This window comes from Magnolia sinica, chromosome 4 (assembly GCF_029962835.1).
Source record: "Magnolia sinica isolate HGM2019 chromosome 4, MsV1, whole genome shotgun sequence".
NCBI lineage: Eukaryota > Viridiplantae > Streptophyta > Magnoliopsida > Magnoliales > Magnoliaceae > Magnolia > Magnolia sinica.
The window spans coordinates 14,753,005-14,772,749 of NC_080576.1; the positions used below are offsets into that span (position 1 = coordinate 14,753,005).

The following is a 19,745-nucleotide window of genomic DNA, read 5'->3' on the forward strand; positions in this document are numbered from 1 at the left end:
AGCCCGAAGCACCCCAACACTCTCGAGCGCCGCTTTCAGGTCAGAATCCTCCTCCGGTACAAGTTAGACTCTCGGCACGGAATACCGCCACTCGGACTCCCACTAACAACTCGATCACCTCGGCCCTGGCACCTACGAACCTCCGCCATCAGCTAGAGTGGAGGAAGGAAAGGAGGACTCCAGAAATAGAAGATGCCCCAGAGATTGTCGCTGAGAATAAAGATCCATGGGAAGCACGGTTTGCAAAACTCAACGATAGTTCTTAACCCTGGAAAGGAAGCAGCAATTGTCAACAGTTCCCACCACGGTTCAGGCGATGATGGAAGAGACCAAACCTTCCTTCACCTCCACCATCATGGATGAAGTGATGCCGCAGAGGTTTCGGATATCTCCTATCATCCAATATTCTGGTCCGGCGACCCATCCAAGCATCTAGAGGCCTACCGTTCGTGGATACAGATCCAGACAACAATGGATGTGATGATGTGTAAGTAATTTTCTATCACCCTTACAGGATCCGCTCGGAGTTGGTACCGTCAGCTCAAACCCAATTCCATCAGTTCCTTTGTAGAGTTAAGTCAACTATTCCTCACCCAATTCATTAGTTGTAAGAGAAGTCAAAAACCCAACACTCACCTGCTCACCATCAAGCAAGGGCCAAAAGAGTTTTTAAAGGACTACATTGCTTGCTTCAATGAGGAAGCATTGCAGGTGGAAGACTAAGATGACAAAATGGAACTTGCGACAGTATTCAGTGGTCTGAGAGAAGGAAGGTTCACTTTCTCTATTGGGAAGAACCCGCCGAAAATGTTAGCAGATTTTGTGGCAAGAGCTCAGAAATACGGTAATGCAGAGGAGTTTACTAACGCCCGCAAGAGTGTGCAAGTAATTGACGCAGCTAGCAAAGGGAAAGAGGCCTAGGAATGAAGAATCTCAGCCAACTGGCAAAGGGGCAGATGACCGCACACCTCGCGATCGCCAACTGAGCTAGAGACCAGAAGAGAAATTCCGTTCCTACACCCCCCTCAATACATTTGCCAAACAAATCCTGTTAGATATCCGAGGAGAGAAACTTCTAAATTGGCCAGTCTACATGAAGGCTAACCCGGAGCATCGAGACAAGAGGAAGTTCTATTGCTTTCATCGGGACCACGACCACAATACAGGTGATTGTGTGGATCTCAAGGATGAAATCGAGTCCCTTATTTGCAAAGGACATCTGCGTCAATATACTAAAAAAGAGAGATCCGCTCAGAAGGAAGAACGGGACCAAGAACGACTAAATAACCCCAGGAAAGAACCAGCTAAAATCTGCATCATTTTCGGGGGCTCAGCCAGTGGAGGGGATTCAAACAGAGCCCGAAAAACCTAGTCTCAGAAGTTCGATCCCGAACACTATGTCCATTTGACCGAACAGCCTAGCAAAGAGCTCCGGATCAATCCGTGCAGCCTAACCTTTACGGAAGATGATGCGCGCGGAATCTAACATCCACACGACGATGCCCTGGTGGTCACGATGACTATAGCAAATCATAAGGTATACCGCATCCTGGTCGACACCGGAAGCTCGGCCGATGTGATCTATCCCGAAGCTTTCGAAAGAATGGGGGTTCCCGAGTCACGCCTCAGACCCGTGAAGACCCCCCTGCATGGCTTTACCGGAGAGAAAGTGATCTCCGAATGAGCCATTTCTCTCTCGGTAACTGCAGGAGAAAGGCAAATCCAAAGTCACCCTTATAGTGGACTTTCTTGTTGTCAACGTACCATCGGTGCACAATGTTGAGGGTCAAATATTGCATATCGGACCCAATTATTGCCTGGATTTACAAGCATGATACCGTTCAATGGCCCAATTTAATCGTGTTTGTGATGCAGAGTGTATTGACGAGCATGGATTGAAAAGGATGCTAAAGGCATGGATTTAATGCTCAAGCATCACCAAGGCATTGGACGAGACTCCATGGGTCCAAGATAGAGGATTTACATGCCGGAGATCAGAGAAATTCTAGTCACTCACCTTAAACAGGCCTGAAAGACGTCCATAATGCAAGATCACAGGGTTCCCACCATCTGATCGGCTCCAAACTTTATACATGGCCTGAGGACCATAAATGAACCGTACACGTAAAATTTTAGCTCATGGATCATTGTGGAAATGGCCCAATGGACAGATCAGCCTATAAATATCTGATCTAGGGCCCACCTGATATCTGGATATGCTTCAATTTTGGTCTCAACCCCTTAAATCATATGAGGAAAGAGATGGACGTTGTGGATTTTTCACATACATCATAGTGGACCCCACGTATACATGTGGGAGTGCACAGGCGGTGCACTCCCGCAATGCACCAGGCCGGCCGCTCGGTCAAAACGGGGGCTGACCCGTCTCTCCGTAAAACGTCCAGCGGATGGACAGCTCCCATCCGATTTTGAGTTGTGGGGCCCATACATCGTTCAAAAGATAGATCTGGACCGTCCATGAGAATCACAAGGGCCATATCACTCATGCCTAGGTGGCAAATTTTCAAAAGGTCCCAGAGATCCATTTTTGATTGTCCAAAAGAAAGATGGACAGTGAATGGATCTGGTACAATGGACCATGCAGAATTTGAAGAAAACCCACCCTTCCTGACCAGTTTTTTGTAAGGAATCCAAAGAACGGAGTGGATTTATCATTCGAAGCCGATAAGTGGGTCCCACCGACAGCCAGCGCAAGAAGCGCTGGCTCTGTTTTCGCAGTCCGTAAAATCCGGACGCTGTGGGCCCCTGTGTTCTTCTGATCACCGTCGGATCCATGATCTGGACCGTACACATGTTACAACAGGTGGCCATAACCCTAGCCAAGATGTCAGAATCAATAGATGAATTGATTTCGCGCCGAAATTCTTCTCCAAAATGTGAGTATTTGGCATGGTTCTTGCGCACGCTGCTGGGCTGCGTAAAGGAAACTTCCGCATGAAGTTTCTCCACTCCAGCCGACCTACACCTATTATAAGAGGAGAAGCACGCGAGGAGGAGAGAGGAGGGAAGTTTGGGAATATCTTTTGACGTGAGAAGAGAGAGAAAGCTTGAAACTGCCGGCACGAGAGGAGTCTTCCTTCTCCTTTTCTTCTTTTAAGGGTTTTGATTTCATTATGTCCATGACTGGCTAAACCTCTTAGCTGGGGCTGAGAGGTGAAGCTTGTAGTCTGATGAGAGAGACTTTGCTTGTGCCTCTTGTTTAGACTGACTGATGTTGATTTTTGTTCAATTAAAAGGAATACCTTTAGTTTTTTTTAATGGTTTGTTGTGACTGAAATTACAATAGATCTGCGATAGCTTTGAGTATTTCTTCCTCCTTTTGATGTTTATGACGTCAGGAAGCCCTGTTGTTCACCATCGTCTCATGGGCATGGTCGGATGACGGTACCCTTCCTAACCTTCATGCCTTGTTGATTGGTTGGTAATTAGTTTAATTCTGTTGTTTGCTTTGTCTCTTGGGCATGGTTTGGTAATGGAATCCATTCTAATTCATATACCTTTCATCTCGTGAAAACTAGATCAAGTAAGTTCAGCTTAATTTCCATGATTCTTGATACAGGCATAAGATCTCCCTGATCTCTACAAGTGGATCCTCTAAATCCCTAGTTTCCTTCCTCTGAATTTCTTAAGTTTTAGATCAGTATTTCACTATTATTTCTCAAAATCATTCGATTTAGATTTCATCTTAATCTAGTTCTAGTTCTAGTGAGTTAACGTACAAGTTTTCGTCCCTTGGGATTCGACCTCGGTCTCACCGAGTTTATTACTACATCACAACCCTATACTTGGGGAGTGAACAAGTTTTTAGCGCCGTTGCCGGAGATTGACGGTTATGTTAAATTAATTAGGTTTAGAATTATTTTAAGATTAGAATTTGACTAACTTTAGTTTTAGATTTTTATTTTTAAAACTAACTTGTTATCCTGTTTTGTAGGATCTTGACATAAGTTTCTAAATTGGTAATTCCATCGTTTTTCTACTTTTATTTCTAGAAATTAGGGTTTGAATTTTAGAAATTTTCTACTTCTTGTATTTCTCTGTTTGTAGGAAATAGTTTATTTTAGAAACTTTCCTCTTTTGTTTTTAGAAACTAGGTTAGTTATTTCCCTTTTTAGAAATTAACTTTCTATTTTTGTCTTTTAGTAACTTTCTAATTCTAACTCTTATAGAATCTAATTTTCTTTCCACATTTATATTAAGAATTTTTAATTTTTAGAAACTAACTTTCCTATTTTGTAGGCCTTTAAGATAGAAATTTCTAATTCGGTAAGTTCTTTCTCTACTTTCAATTTTTCAGATCTCTTTTAGTAACTTACTTTCTAGTTTAGGACTTTCCTAATTTATTTTAGAAATTTTCACTTTCTTTTAGGAATTTCTTCTTTTAGAAACTGGTTTGTTTCTATCTTCCTTTTTAAGGATTTTCTAATTCTAGACCTTCTCTTTAGAAACTGACTTGTTTTGTTTTCTTTTGCAGGTGTTGTTACTTAGGGCTTTCAATTTGGTAACTTCTTTCCAACTCTCTCTTTCTTTCTAGATTTTCTTTTCCTTTCTTAGGATTAGGTTTCGAATTTGATTGAGGGTTGCGAGTGTTTCATGCCCAAGTGGGCCCGTGACAACACTCGACGTCTCTTGACTGAAGGAGGATTGGTTGAGGGGTTGACTATCCATCGCAGGACTAGACACCACTCGAAATCCCCTGAGTTAATTGAAGTGATGGCTGAAAACCAACCTCTTCTACCCCAACCTAGGGTGGAGGACATTCAGGATGAGAATGAGGTGTATCAAGCACCCCCGCCACGTACTTTACGAGATTATTTACAACCAGCGGGGGTGAGTACGCCCTCATGCATGATTTTTCCTGAAAATACAGGACATATGGACATCAAGCCAGGGGTTATCCAACTCCTTCCTAAGTTCCATGGGCTTGAATCTGAAGAACCATATCTACATTTGAAAGAGTTTGATGAGATCAGAGCCACTTTATATTTTCAAAATGTGTCTGAGGACACAGTCAGGCTGAGACTCTTTCCTTTTTCCTTAAAAGAGAAGGCTAAGACGTGGTTACATTCACTGCGTCCTAGATCCATTGGCACATGGAATGATATGCAAAGGGAATTTATAAAGAAATTCTTTCCACATCATAAAACGATTACCCTTAGAAAAGCAATCATGAACTTCACCCAAAAGGAGGATGAAACATTTTACCAATGTTGGGAAAGGTTCAAGGATTTGGTCAGTTCATGCCCACAACACGGCTTTGAAACGTGGCGCATTACAAATTTTTTCTATGATGGACTGACATCTTCCATGCGCCAAATGGTCGAGACAATGTGTAATAGAGAATTCATTAATAAAAATGTCGACGAGGTATGGGATTACCTCGATAGTCTTGCTGAAAAAACACAATCATGGGATTATTACCCAAAATCGAACACCACGTCTAGGCCAACTCAATTAAAGGAGAAAGGTGGATTGTATCTCTTGAAAGAAGAGGATGATCTCAAGTGTAAAGTGACTACGCTCATAAGGAAAGTTGAGGCCATGGAAGGAAAGAAGGATAAGGTTAATGAAAGTGTTTGCGGCATCTGTGATTGCAACATTCATACAACTGAAAATTGCCCTACAATACCCGCCTTTCGAGAAGTGTTGAATGAACAATCCAATGCCGTAAATAATTATCAAAGACCTTTCAATGGACCAACCTCTAATACGTATAATCCTGGTTGGAAAAATCATCCAAACCTTAGTTAGAGAAATGGACAAACTGCTACCCCTCAAAGTTTCTTCAATCAAAATCCAAATCAGGGGAAACCTCAAGAAGAACCGGTTCAAAATTCCATGCAAGAGCTGACCCATGCAATGCGAGACTTTATGCAAAAGATGGATTCACATATGACGGTTATAGAAAAGGGGATGCTTCCTGCACAACCGCTCCCCAATCCTAAACCGCAATACGAGATAAGTGATCCCAGCTCTTCAAATCAAATGGGGCACGCTAAATCCATCACCACTCTTAGGAGTGGGAAGATCATTGATAAAACCCTTCCGGTTAGGCCCGAAAAGCCTCAAGAACCAGAAGAGGACAACAATAATGGATCTAGTGAGGCCCCACAAAAATTAGAACCGGAACTTCTAGAAAAGTCAGTTGCTCCATTTCCCCAACGGTTGGTCGCACCAAAACCTCTCTCTAACTCTCAAGATATCCTAGAGGTGTTGAAACAAGTGAAAGTCAACATTCCTCTACTTGATGTCGTAAAACAGATACCTTCATATGCCAAATTTCTGAAAGACTTATGCACGACCAAACGACGGCAGAGTATTCAAAAGAAGATCTTCTTGACCGAGAAAGTGAGTGCCATCCTAAAGCAAGACGTGCCACAGAAATTCAAAGATCCCGGTAGCCCAACCATATCATGTGTAATTGGGGACCATCGAATTGATCATGTACTTCTTGACTTAGGAGCGAGCGTTAATTTGATTCCCTACTCGGTATACAAACAGTTAGGCTTGGGTGAATTAAAACTCACCCTAACCACACTACAACTTGCTAATCGCTCTGTTCGTGTACCAAGAGGGATAATTGAGGATGTGTTGGTCCAAGTTGATAGATTTTACTACCCTGTAGATTTTATCATCCTGGACACCGAACCCATCAATAACATGAGCACTCAGATTCCCGTCATTCTTGGTCGCCCATTCCTTGCCACTTCAAATGCAATTATCAATTGCAGGAATGGTGTCATGACTATGCCCTTTGGGAATATGACATTGGAGTCAAATATCCTTTTCAATAATGGCAGAAACTTAGAGGATGATGACGATTTCCACGACATTAACATGATTGACTCTTTAGTGGAAGATACGACACCTCTGACCTTATCCTCTGACCCTCTAGAGACATGCCTGGCCCACTCCCATGATTTTGATGATGACATGATTAGGGAGACGTGTGCCTTGCTTGATACTGCACCGGTACTTGAAGTTAACCGGTGGAGGCCACAATTTGAAGAGTTACCCCAAACTGATGTAGTGCCTCTACCGTCTAACCTCAAGTCACCAAAGCTTGACCTAAAACCTTTGCTCTCTGATTTAAAATATGTCTATTTAGGTCAAGATGAGATATACCCGGTGGTGATCTCTGCCCACTTGTATATCTACTCTCATTGAGCATAAGGGAGCCCTTAGATGGACGATAGCGGACCTCAAGGGAATCAACCTCTCAATTTGTACTCACCGCATTTATCTTGAGGATAATGCTAAGACCGGTCGATAATCACAATGTAGACTAAATCCAAACATGAGGGAAGTGGTTGAGGCCGAGGTTCTTAAACTATTAGATGTGGGTATCATATACCCCATATCCGATAGTCAATGGGTGAGTCCAACTCAGGTGGTTCCTAAGAAGTCTGAGATCACCATCGTAGCCAATGCTAATAATGAACTCGTGCTAACTAGAGTTACTACTTGGTTGGAGAATGTGCATTGACTACGGAAAGTTAATACCATCACGAGAAATGACCACTTTTCTTTGCCCTTCATTGATCAAATCTTGAAAAGGCTAGTGGTCATTCCTATTCTTGTTTCCTTAACGGGTATTCGGGCTACAATCAAATTGAAATCGCCCATGAGGACCGGAAAAGACAACATTTACATGTCCCTATGGCACCTTTGCTTACAGAAGGATGTCATTCGGATTATGTAATGCCCCTGCCACCTTTCAGTGATGTATGATGAGTATCTTTCTGACATGGTGGGGAAATATCTAGAGGTCTTCATGGACGATTTCTCTGTTTTCGGTTCATCTTTCAGCGAGTGCTTAGAGAGTCTTAAATGTGTGCTGAAAAGATGTGAAGAGAAGAACTTGGTACTTAATTGGGAGAAGTGTCATTTCATGGTTCATAAGGGAATTGTCCTTGGACATATTATCTCGTCCAAAGGAATCGAGGTGGATAAGGCAAAAATCGATCTTATCTCTAACCTACCTCCACCCAAGAACATTAGAGACGTGCGATCCTTCTTAGGACACGCAGGGTTTTACAGACGATTCATAAAGGACTTTAGTCTCCTCTCTCGTCCCTTATGTAATCTTCTGCAAAAGGATGCACCATACGAGTGGACTGAGCAATGCCAGGAAGCTTTCACCAAGCTTAAGGGCATGTTAACCACTGCACCTATCATGCAACCACCCGATTGGAGCCTTCCTTTTGAGCTTATGTGCGACGCTTCTGATTATGCTCTTGGAGCGGTTCTAGGCCAGAGAAAAGATAAGAGGCCCTACGTCATTCATTACGCAAGTAGAACTTTAAATTCTGCCCAAGTGAACTACTCGACTACGGAAAAGGAACTCCTAGCCGTAGTGTTCGCTTTAGATAAATTTAGGTCCTACTTGATCGGATCCAAGATCATTATCTACACAGATCATGCGGCACTTAAGTATCTTCTTTCTAAGAATGATTCTAAGCCCCGCCTGATACGATGGATCCTTCTACTCCAAGAATTTGATTTGAAAATTAAAGATAAAAAGGGAGTAGAGAACGTAGTGGCCGATCATCTGTCTCGCCTTAATACCTCTGATTCCCCTGAGGTGACCCATATCAATGACATGTTCCCTGATGAACAATTGTTCAGAGTCTCCCATTCACCTTGGTTCGCTGATATTGCTAATTATCTTGCCACAGGTTCCATACCGACACATTGGACTGCGCAAGATAAGAAGAAATTCTTTACCAAGGTACGCAACTTTTTCTGGGACGATCCATATTTATTTAAATATTGCCCAGACCAGATCCTAAGGAGATGTGTGCCAGACGATGAGCATCAGAGTGTCATCTCCTTCTGTCACTCACAGGCCTGTGGTGGTCACTTTTCTGCTAAAAAGACCACGGCCAAGATTTTACAGTGTGGCTTTTATTGGCCCACTATGTTCAGGGACACTCATGAGTTTTGCAAGGCTTGTGAGCATTGTCAAAAATTGGGAGCATTATCCCGTCGAAATATGATGCCTTTGAATCTCATCCTTATCATAGAAGCATTTGACTGTTGGGGCATCGATTTCATGGGACCATTCCCCCAATCATTTGGAAATTTGTATATTTTGCTCGCCGTAGATTATGTCACTAAATGGGTCGAAGCAATTCCGTGCCGAAATAATGACCATCGCACGGTCATTAAATTCTTAAAAGAGAACATCCTTTCGCGGTTCGGGATGCCTCGAGCCATCATTAGTGATGGGGGCTCACACTTTTGTAATAGACCATTCGAGAGCTTAATGAAGAAATACGGTATCTCTCATAAGGTGAGCACCCCATACCATCCACAAACAAGTGGACAAGCTGAGATTTCCAATAGGGAGATCAAACATATCCTAGAGAAAACGGTTAACCCTGATCGTAAGGATTGGTCAATCCGATTGACCGATGCCTTATGGGCATACCGTCCTGCTTTTAAAACCCCTATTGGAACGTCTCCTTTTAGATTTGTCTATAAGAAAGCTTGTCACTTGCCTGTGGAGTTGGAACATAAAGCTTACTAGGCGATCAAAAATTTGAATTTCAATCTGGACAACGCTGGCTCGCTACGTAAACTTCAATTAAATGAACTTGAAGAAATCCGGAACGATGCGTACGAGATCTCGAGAATTTACAAAGACAGAATGAAGGCGTTTCATGACCAACGTATTCTACGAAAATCATTAACACCTGGTAAGAAAGTGCTTATGTATAATTCTCGATTACATATGTTTCGATCTCGTTGGACTGGCCCTTACATTGTTGTTACTGCTTATCCGCATGGGGCCGTTGAGATAAGAGATCCTGACAATGGCAAAGAGTTTAAAGTAAATGGACATCGCTTAAAGCCATTTGTCGAGAAATTTGATTCAGAGGACATGTCCATACCTCTGACTGATCCTGTTTACCAGGATTGATCTCCTAGTCTGATGGAGGTATAGGTAGGTTTATCGCTTTCATAGGACTAGGGTAGTTTGCTTTATTTGTCTGGCTGAAGACGGTTAACTTAGCGCTCCTGGGAGGTAACCCAACCTTTTATTTTATTTTATTTTATTTTACTTTACTTTAGTTAGTTAGTTCAAATGTTTGCGGGTAACATTGCTGCAAACCCTCACGAGACTACAACTCGTCTACTAGGGGCAATCTAGGGGTTTAAAGGCTTGTTGCATATGCTAAATGCAATCGAGAGCACCTGTAAAAGTGGTATATGTAGGATCTTCTTTTTGTGATTTTATTTTTATTTTGTTTCTCTCTTGTACTAACCCGCCCTTACGTACATATCTTTGGAAAGTCTCGTGATTTCTTCATTCAGGTACCAACTTTCCATCACTTTTCCTTTACTTTCGTTGTCCCATGTGCATTGCATGCTTATTTCTTTTACATTGAGGATAATGTAGATTTTTAGTTGGGGGTGGGAGATTAGGTTACCTAATCAGTGTTTTCTTAGTCTTGAGCAAAAATTGTGAAAATTTTTAATTTTTTTGAAATTTCTTGTGAATTCAAAGTGATTTGGACGGCCATCTTTGACTTAGAATTACAAGATATGTGATGTTGGTAATTTATGATTCTTAGATTCAGTTATCTATTGATTTCATAGTCAAGTTTGAATTTTTAATCCAGAATTAGAAGTTGTAAACATTGATTGAGTCATGATTTCACATATCACATCTTGCTTTCACATAAAGGTTTCAGTTTAATTGATTTAACTTGGTAATCACTAATTAGATAAGGAACCAGCTTGAAAAATTGAAAGGATTGGGCAAATGGTCTCCACCATAGGTTTGCTCCCTATAGGTGTAGATTTAATCCCCCATGGATGATATGTGAAAAAAGTTAGGTGTACAGTCTTCACTATAGGTTTGCTCCCTATAGGTGAGGATTTGATTCCCCTCCTTGGTGCTCCTTTTAATAGAAAAATCAAAGGCTAACAGAAAGAAAAAGAATGATCTATGAGGCACGTTTTAGTTTAGGTTTTGGGTGTCCTGAATGCTCTTGTGGTTACCAATGATATCATGAAATAATGAATTGAATCTTAATGTTGATAAGTCGAGACTAGACTATATACTCAGGGATCCTAATGTTTAGAATTTTTTCTAATTGATGGATTACTACTTTAAGTTGAATGTGAAATTACTGTGGGCTTGAGTTCAGGAGAAAATAATGCCCAACATTCATGAATCTTAGATTTCTTGTATCTGAATCGCTTTTCAAAATATCACTCGAGTACATAGAAATTATCCTGTATCTTTTAACTTATCTTTCGCATACTTTGCTCGGGACTAGCAAAATGCTAGTTGGGGGTTGTGTTGAGGGTCAAATATTGCATATTAGACCCAATTATTGCTTGGATTTACAAGCATGATACCATTCAATGGCCCGATTTAATCGTGTTTGTGATGTAGAGTGTATTGACGAGCATGGATTGAAAAGGATGCTAAAAGCATGGATTTAACGCTCAAGCATCACCAAGGCATTGGACGGGACTCCATGGGTCCAAGATAGAGGATTTACATGCCGGAGATCAGAGAAATTCTAGCCACTCACTTAAAATAGGCCTGAAAGACGTCCATAATGCAAGATCACAGGGTTCCCACCATCTGATCGGCTCCAAACTTTATACATGGCCTGAGGACCATAAATGAACCGTACACGTAAAATTTCAGCTCATGGATCCTTGTGAAAATGGCCCAATGGACAGATCAGCCTATAAATATCTCATCTAGGGCCCACCTGATATCTGGATATGCTTCAATTTTGGTCTCAACCCCTTAAATCATATGAGGAAAGAGATGGACGGGGTGGATTTTTCACATACATCATAGTGGACCCCACGGGTACATGTGGGAGTGCACAGGCGGTGCACTCCCGCATCGCACCAGGCTGGCCGCCCGGTCAAAACGGGGGCTGACCCGTCTCTCTTTAAAACGTCCAGCAGACGGACAACGTCCATCCGATTTTGAGTTGTGGGGCCCATACATCGTTCAAAAGATAGATCTGGACCGTCCATGAGAATCACAAGGGCCATATCACTCATGCCTAGGTGGCAAATTTTCAAAAGGTCCCAGAGATCCATTTTTGATCGTCCAAAAGAAAGATAGACGGTGAATGGATCTGGTACAATGGGCCATGCAAAATTTGAAGAAAACCCACCCTTCCTGACCAGTTTTTCGTTAGGAATCCAAAGAACGGAGTGGATTTATCATTCGAAGTCGATAAGTGGGTCCCACTGACAGCCAGTGCAAGAAGCGCTGGCTCTGTAAAATCTGGACGCTGTGGGCCCCTGTGTTCTTCTGATCACCTCGGATCCATGATCTGGACCGTACACATGTTACAACAGGTGGCCATAACGCTAGCCAAGATGTCAGAATCAATAGATGAATTGATTTCGTGCCAAAATTCTTCTCCAAAACGTGAGTATTTCGCATGGTTCTTGCGCACGCTGCTGGGCTGCGTAAAGAAAACTTCTGCATGAAGTTTCTCCACTCCAGCTGACCTACACCTATTATAAGAGAAGAAGCACGTGAGGAGGAGGGGGGATCCAAGTTGGGGAACATCTTTTGACGTGGGAAGAGGGAGAAAGCTTGAAACGGCCGGCACGAGAGGAGTCTTCCTTCTCCTTTTCTTCTTTAGTTTCTTTCTTCTTTTGTTGCTTTTAAGGGTTTTGATTTCACTATGTCCATGATGGCTAAACCTCTTAGCTAGGGCTAAGAGGTGAAACTTGTAGTCTGATGGGAGAGACTTTGCTTGTGCCTCTTGTTTAGACTAACTGATGTTGATTCTAGTTCAATTAAAAGGAAGACTTTCAGTTTTTTTAATGGTTTGTTGTGACTGAAATTACAATAGATCTGCGATGGCTTTGAGTATTTCTTCCTCCTTTTGATGTTTATGACGTCAGAAAGCCTTGTTGTTCACCATCGTCTCATGGGCATGGTCGGATGACGGTACCCTTCCTAACCTTCATGCTTTGTTGATTGGTTGGTAATTAGTTTAATTCTGTTGTTTGCTTTGTCTCCTAGGCATGGTTTGGTGATGGAATCCATTCTAATTCATATACCTTTCATATCATGAAAACTAGATCAAGTAAGTTCAGTTTAATTTCCATGATTCTTGATGCAGGCATAAGATCTCCCTGATCTCTACAAGTGGATCCTCTGAATCCCTAGTTTCCTTCCTCTGAATTCCTTAAGTTTTAGATTAGTATTTCACTATTATTCCTCAAAAATCATTCGATTTAGATTTCATCTTGGTCTAGTTCTATTTCTACTTAGTTTCAAAGTACGTACAGGTTTCAGTCCCTTGGGATTCGACCTCGGTCTCACCGAGTTTATTATTACATCACAACCTTATACTTGGGGAGTGAACACACAACGTCCATTCTCTAAGTAACTTGGCTAATGCAATGAGAGTGGTCGTCTCAATGTATCACTTGATGATGAAATTCCCAGCTGAGGGAGGAATAGGCTACCTCCGAGGGGACCAGCGTGAAGCTCGAAGATGTTACGCTATAGCAATCAGAAAAGGATCATCAAGCAAGCGCTTGCAATTAATGTCTTGGATCCCCGAGGACTTGCAGAGAACTTGTCCGTAGAAGCCTGGAGAAGGTGCCCCTTGACGAAGCAGATCCAAGTAAAACCATTCACTCTAACGTCATTAAGTCCTGCAACGGTGAAATGTTGACTTTTTAAGACAACACAGGACGTCTTCGCGTGGTCGCATGCAGATATGTCAGGGGATCTCCCCTGATGTTTTAGTCCATAGGTTGAATGTGGACCAGATCACAAACCGGTAAAGCAAAAGAGAAGACCATTCGACGCCGAGCGCTATGAAGCCATTGCCGAGGAGGTCTCCATCCTACTTGATGCCTGGTTTCATAGAGGAAGTGTATTACCTTGACTCGAACTCGAAAACCGGCTCACAAAATTTTCGATCGTAGAATCCGGCCGACAGCCTCCGTAGAATCACATTCTCGGCTCCCGGCACCCATTTACCAGGTTTCGATCCCGAGATCCCACAAGGAGGATTTCTAATATCGATTTGATTCATAATGAGCATAAACATAAGCATAACCCACAAACAATAACTATAAGAACACCATCACAAAATCTACTATGATCAAAAACTTTTAAGTACAATGCGTCTGAAAGGAAATACAAGATAATGCAAATAACGGAAACTCCAAAAGCTTGATTGCACGCTCCAACTGTGTTAAACTATGGCTGCCACTAGGTCCTGGAGTCACGTGCACGAATCTATCGTGAATAATATTTTATAAAGCTTAGAGAGTGGTGTAAGTTTTTGCGCAATATAAGCATGCTCAGAATCCAAGGTTAGAGTAATGTGGAATCATGCCGATGAGTACATGAATGCAATCGTACAAGGCTATGCGGTGCGGGATATGAATGTTATCACCATAACACGGCCATGCGATGCGAGATGCAACTCAAGCATGCCAATCCTCATCATATATCAATACAGTTCTCATTATGGATATTCACCGGGGTTCCAATACACTCCAAATGGCACCGCCGCTCTCCTAGCCGCATGTCCAAGTGAGTATAAGAAACCTCACTATCCGCCGGCCGATAGTCCGCCAATACCTATCCACACATCGATAGCGGACTCATTCGCGAGCTGGTCAAACTCAGCCTAGTATTACCCCCTACCCTCGGGCGAGTAAGGCCACACCCCTTTTCAACCGACAACAACATAGTGGGAGACGTAGCCTCCTGGTATTCGGCTCTTATGCGCTCATATATCGACTCGGTTTCGACGTTGGAGTCATCCTTTGGTACCATCGGGTTTAGAAATTTTCACCCAGGGACATCTATGGCGCTCTAATGCTTAGTAAGAATATTTTCAGTACCCAATCCAGCAACCCACGATGTGTTTGTGGAGGCTATGGCCCTAATGTCACTAAGGCATACAGAAATCACAATCACACTAATGCAAGTGCATGAATCATGCTATCAGACATACAACAATCCTGCGCGTACCGAGTGCTCCTGCGGGGCAACTCCGCCTGTCAGGGAGCCCGTAAATGATCTGCCCGAAGGCATATGCTATGATCAGTCACTCCTCATATTAAGCATACATATGATACGTATGATCATGAATCATGAATCTATACTAAACATGTTATATGGTGATGGGCTCTGTCATAACGAAAACGGGCCTAGACGGCCTACGTGCTACAAGTATGGGCCTATCAATGGGCCCCAGGGAGAGTCATAATGCGGACATTTAACCAACATTATCCTTACAATGTGGACGTCAAACCAACATTGCTCCCAAGGCACGGCCTGCCATGAATCATACATTGCAATGGGCCTTATGTACATCCCGTTGGGCCTCGACCCAAGGACCCAAATACATTAAGTGGGCCGCATAACATGGGCCCCATATCTATATCAAGGTGAGCCTCAATGGGTGGGCCACAAATACATCAAGTTAGGCCCAATCACATGGGCCTTATGTGTGTGTGTGTGTATCGAATAGGCCACACCAATTGGGCCTTACATACATGCAATGGCCATAATCCATAGGCCTTGCATACATCACAATAGGCCTCATAACCTGGGCCATAAACATGGTAAATGGGCCACATCTCATGGGCCACGCCCAAATCTAAGTGGTGATAATGATTCCCACCATTAAAATCCCCAAGGCCCACCATAACATTTATTTCCCATTCATTCTGATCGTAAGGTCCCAAGAGAGTTCAATGGTAGCCGTTCAATCCTCACCGTGCATCGTAGCCACATGATAAATATATCTGTCTTATTTTTGTCTCAAGCCTTAAAATTATTTTTTTCAAAAATGGTTGGATGGTTTGGATGAAACACATGCATTATGGTGGGTCCCATAGGGATGGACGACATAGATAAAGTACCTACTTCATGGTAGGACCCACATTAATGGAAGGTGTGGATCACAATACATAAATCGTGGGTCCCATGTGGGGCCCACCATGACGTTTATTTTCCACCGGCCGTTGTGACAAGTTCCACCCAGCCTAGGGCCCAATATAATATTTATTTTCCTCCCAACTGTTGATGAGGTCACGTGGACTGGGGCCCACCATAATGTTTGTTTGCATCCAACCTGTTGATAGGGTCACGTGGACTTAGGGGCCCACCGTAATATTTATTTCTCATCCAATCTGTTGACAAGGCCACATAAACATGGGGCCCACTTTGTAATGTTTATATGTCATCCAAACGGTTGATAAGGTCACACTAACCCGTATGAAGAGGAAAAACAAATATCATCTTGATTCAAAACTTTTGACCTCAAAAAGGGTTTTCAATGGTATACATTCAATCCCACTGCTTCCTCTGTCGTGGGCCACCCGAGCATTGGATATGGCTTATTTTTGGGTGGCCCACAGCATCTGGCAAAACAAATGGGCGACGTGGATGAACAAAACGCACATCATGGTGGGGCCACTAAACTTGGTGTCATGATTGGCAATATTCTCTAGCTGAGGGAAAGCCTCTTCTACAACTTCCTCTCTTTTTTATTTTTATTTTTAAAAATCATTTTCTCACGGTTTTTCCATGGTAGGGCCCACATTAGATCGATCCGACCCCGACCATTGGATTCTACGGCCCATGATCGACGAAATGAGACCAATATGCAATGTGTTTTTGGCGAATAGAATAATCAAAGTGGGTTTCAATGGTAATAATGTTATTTCCTATGGTATGGCCCGCCCGAAAATGGGATCAACTTCATTTTTCTACTCAACGCCTAAAATGAGCTGAGCAATGAAATGGACGACGTGGATTATATACATACATCAAGGTGGGGCTTGCATGAGTGGCCCACCATTTCCTTCTCTTCTTTTTTTTTAGCTCGTTAGTACACTCCCATGTCAAAGACACGCACTCCATGTTAGCCAACCTTATCACGTCCAGCGTCCAGAGGACGGCGAGGATAAACAAGGACATCATGGTGGGTCCCACATGCACGTGGCCCACTTGCGTATATACACATATATAATATATATCTTATATTATATATATATTATATTATATATACCATATATATATATTATATAAAATATAATATATAGAAAGAATGGTGTATTGGGTCCATTTAAACAGTGGATGGTGTGGATCATCACCGCCACACCGTCTGATGTAGATCGACGGGTAGATGACGGGGTAGATATAACACATATTGGTAGGATCCACACCATCACAATGAAAAGAGAGAGAGAGAGAGAGAAAGTGAGTGAGAGAAATAGAGAGAGATCGGTTGAGTGGAGGGACCCCGCCACTATGGGCCTCTCTTTAATCACAAACACATACATCAAGTGGGTCCCTTAAAGAGAGAATTAACGATGGATCACCCACCTATCAGCTTTCTCCTTGCTTCCTTAGCCTCCTTAGCTCTTATGATCAACCTCCAACGGTGGATGATGGAGTTTCGATGGTGGGGATGAGAGATGAGAGGGTGGGCCACACTTTGCTTGGGAGAGAGGAGCTTGGACATATAGAATTCTTATTTGGGAGTGTTTAAGAAAATGAAAGAAAGAGAATAATAAGAGGGATGGATGGAGTGGTGGTTGTAATGAAGAGGTATGGGTGAGTTTGAATTTTGGAAAAAGAGGAATGGGTTTGTTTGAAAACTTGTAAAGAGGAGTGGTGAGGGGAGGGAGAGGTTTGACTTATGGAAAAGAGAGAGAGGCCACTTGTACTTGTTGTTGGGTAGGTGGCATGGAGGTAAGGTTGTGTACTTGACTTGTTCGAAACGTCACTAAGTCCTAGGCAACGGACTGAAATGTTGACTTTTTTAAGATAACACAGGGACGTCTTTGCGTGGTCACATGCAGATATGCCAGGGATCTCCCCTCATGTTTTGGTCCATAGACTAAATGTGGACCCAGATCACAAGCCGGTGAAGCAAAAGAGAAGATTGTTCGACGCTGAACGATATGAAGCCATTGCCGAAGAGGTCTCCGTCCTGCTTGATGCGAGCTTCATAGAGGAAGTACATTACCCCGACTGGATTGCAAATGTTGTGTTTGTCAGAAAATCCAACGGGAAGTGGCGGGTCTATGTAGACTACTCAGACCTGAACAAGGCATGTCCCAAGGATAGCTTCACATTGCCTCGAATTGATCAACGGGTAGATAGTACAACTGGTCATGAGTTGCTCTCCTTCCTGGATGCTTATTCTGGGTACAATCAAATTGTGATGCACCCCCTAGACAGGCAAAAGACTACCTTCAACACGGACAAGAGACTCTACCGTTACCGGGTCATGCCATTTGGCCTGAAGAATGCTGGGGCAACGTATTAGAGGTTGGTAAATCAAATGTTCGCTAGACAGATCGGACACACCATGGAAGTATACGTCGATGACATGCCGGTGAAAAGTATTAAGGCGTTCAATCACTTGACAGATCTCGAGGAGACATTCGGTGTCCTCCGAGAGTACCATATGAAGTTGAACCCCGCAAAGTGCATTTTCGGGGTTGAGTCTGGAAAGTTCCTTGGGTTTTAGATCAGTTAGCAGGGCACCGAGGTAAACCACGACAAGATCAAGGCACTCCTTGACATGAGTTCACCTCAGACCATCATGGAAATACAATGCCTCACGGGAAGAGTCGCCGCACTCGGACACTTCATATCCAGAGCGACAGACAAATGCCTCCTCTTATTTCAACAATTGAAGGGCCGTAAGAAGGCAGAGTGGACGTCAGAGTGCAAGCAAGACTTCTAACAACTAAAGCAGTACCTGGGCTCTCCGATGCCGACAACCTCTATAGTACCCTATTCTCGGCTCCTAGCGTTCATACGCCAGATTCCGATCCTGGGATCCTACAAGGAGGATTTTTTTTTATTTTTTGCCAATGTATGTTTAACTCATAATAAGCATAATCACAAGTATACCCAAATTATAAAGACAACATCATCATCACATATCCACTGATATAAACATTTGAATACAATAATAAAAGGAAAATACATAAATCGAAAATCAAGCTCAAGAAGACCGCTGCACGCTCCAAGCTCAACACTACTGCAACTTATCATCATCTGCATGCATCTATCGTGCAGAAGCTTATAGAAAGCTTAAAGGGTATTATAAGTGTGTGCACAAGGTAAGTGCCAAATATTCAATACAATGCCATCATCGTACAATACCAGGTCATTACAGCTAAAGTAGTACCTGGGCTCGGGTCTTGGCATGAAATTTTCCAGGTCATTACAGCTAAAGTAGTACCTGGGCTCGCCCCCTCCTATCCAAGCCTGAAGAAGGTGAGCCCCTGTTCTTGTACCTCGCGGTCTTGGCCTCGGCTGTCAGCTCGGCTCTGATCAAAGAAGTCGAGAGCAAGCAATACCCCGTATATTACGTGAGTAAGGCGATGGTACCAGCAGAAACAAGATATCCACCCACCCCTAGAGAAGTTAGCACTCAGTCTTGTTATTTCAGCCCGGAGGTTGAGACCGTACTTCCAAGCTCATTCCATCGTTGTATTGAACGACTCTCCTCTGAGACAAGTTCTCCAAAGACCCGAGGCTTCAGGACATATGAGCAAGTGGGCCATTGAGCTTGGAGAGTTCGACATCCAGTTTCGCCCAAGGACAGCAATCAAGGGCCAAGCTGTGGCAGACTTTATTGTCGAATTCACCACTCCCAATGCAGAAGAGATCGACACTAAAGTCGAGATGACCTCGCCTTTCCTCCTGGGTGACCGAAAGGCAT

General features: G+C 43.0%; 1 non-coding gene across 1 annotated transcript; it reads right to left on the bottom strand.

Moving 5' to 3' along the window:
- Positions 1–5,172: 5,172 nt before the first annotated feature.
- On the bottom strand, positions 5,173–5,279 carry LOC131244787 (small nucleolar RNA R71). Its single transcript, XR_009170563.1, has one exon. It is a non-coding gene; the product is annotated as a small nucleolar RNA R71 (small nucleolar RNA).
- Positions 5,280–19,745: the final 14,466 nt, after the last annotated feature.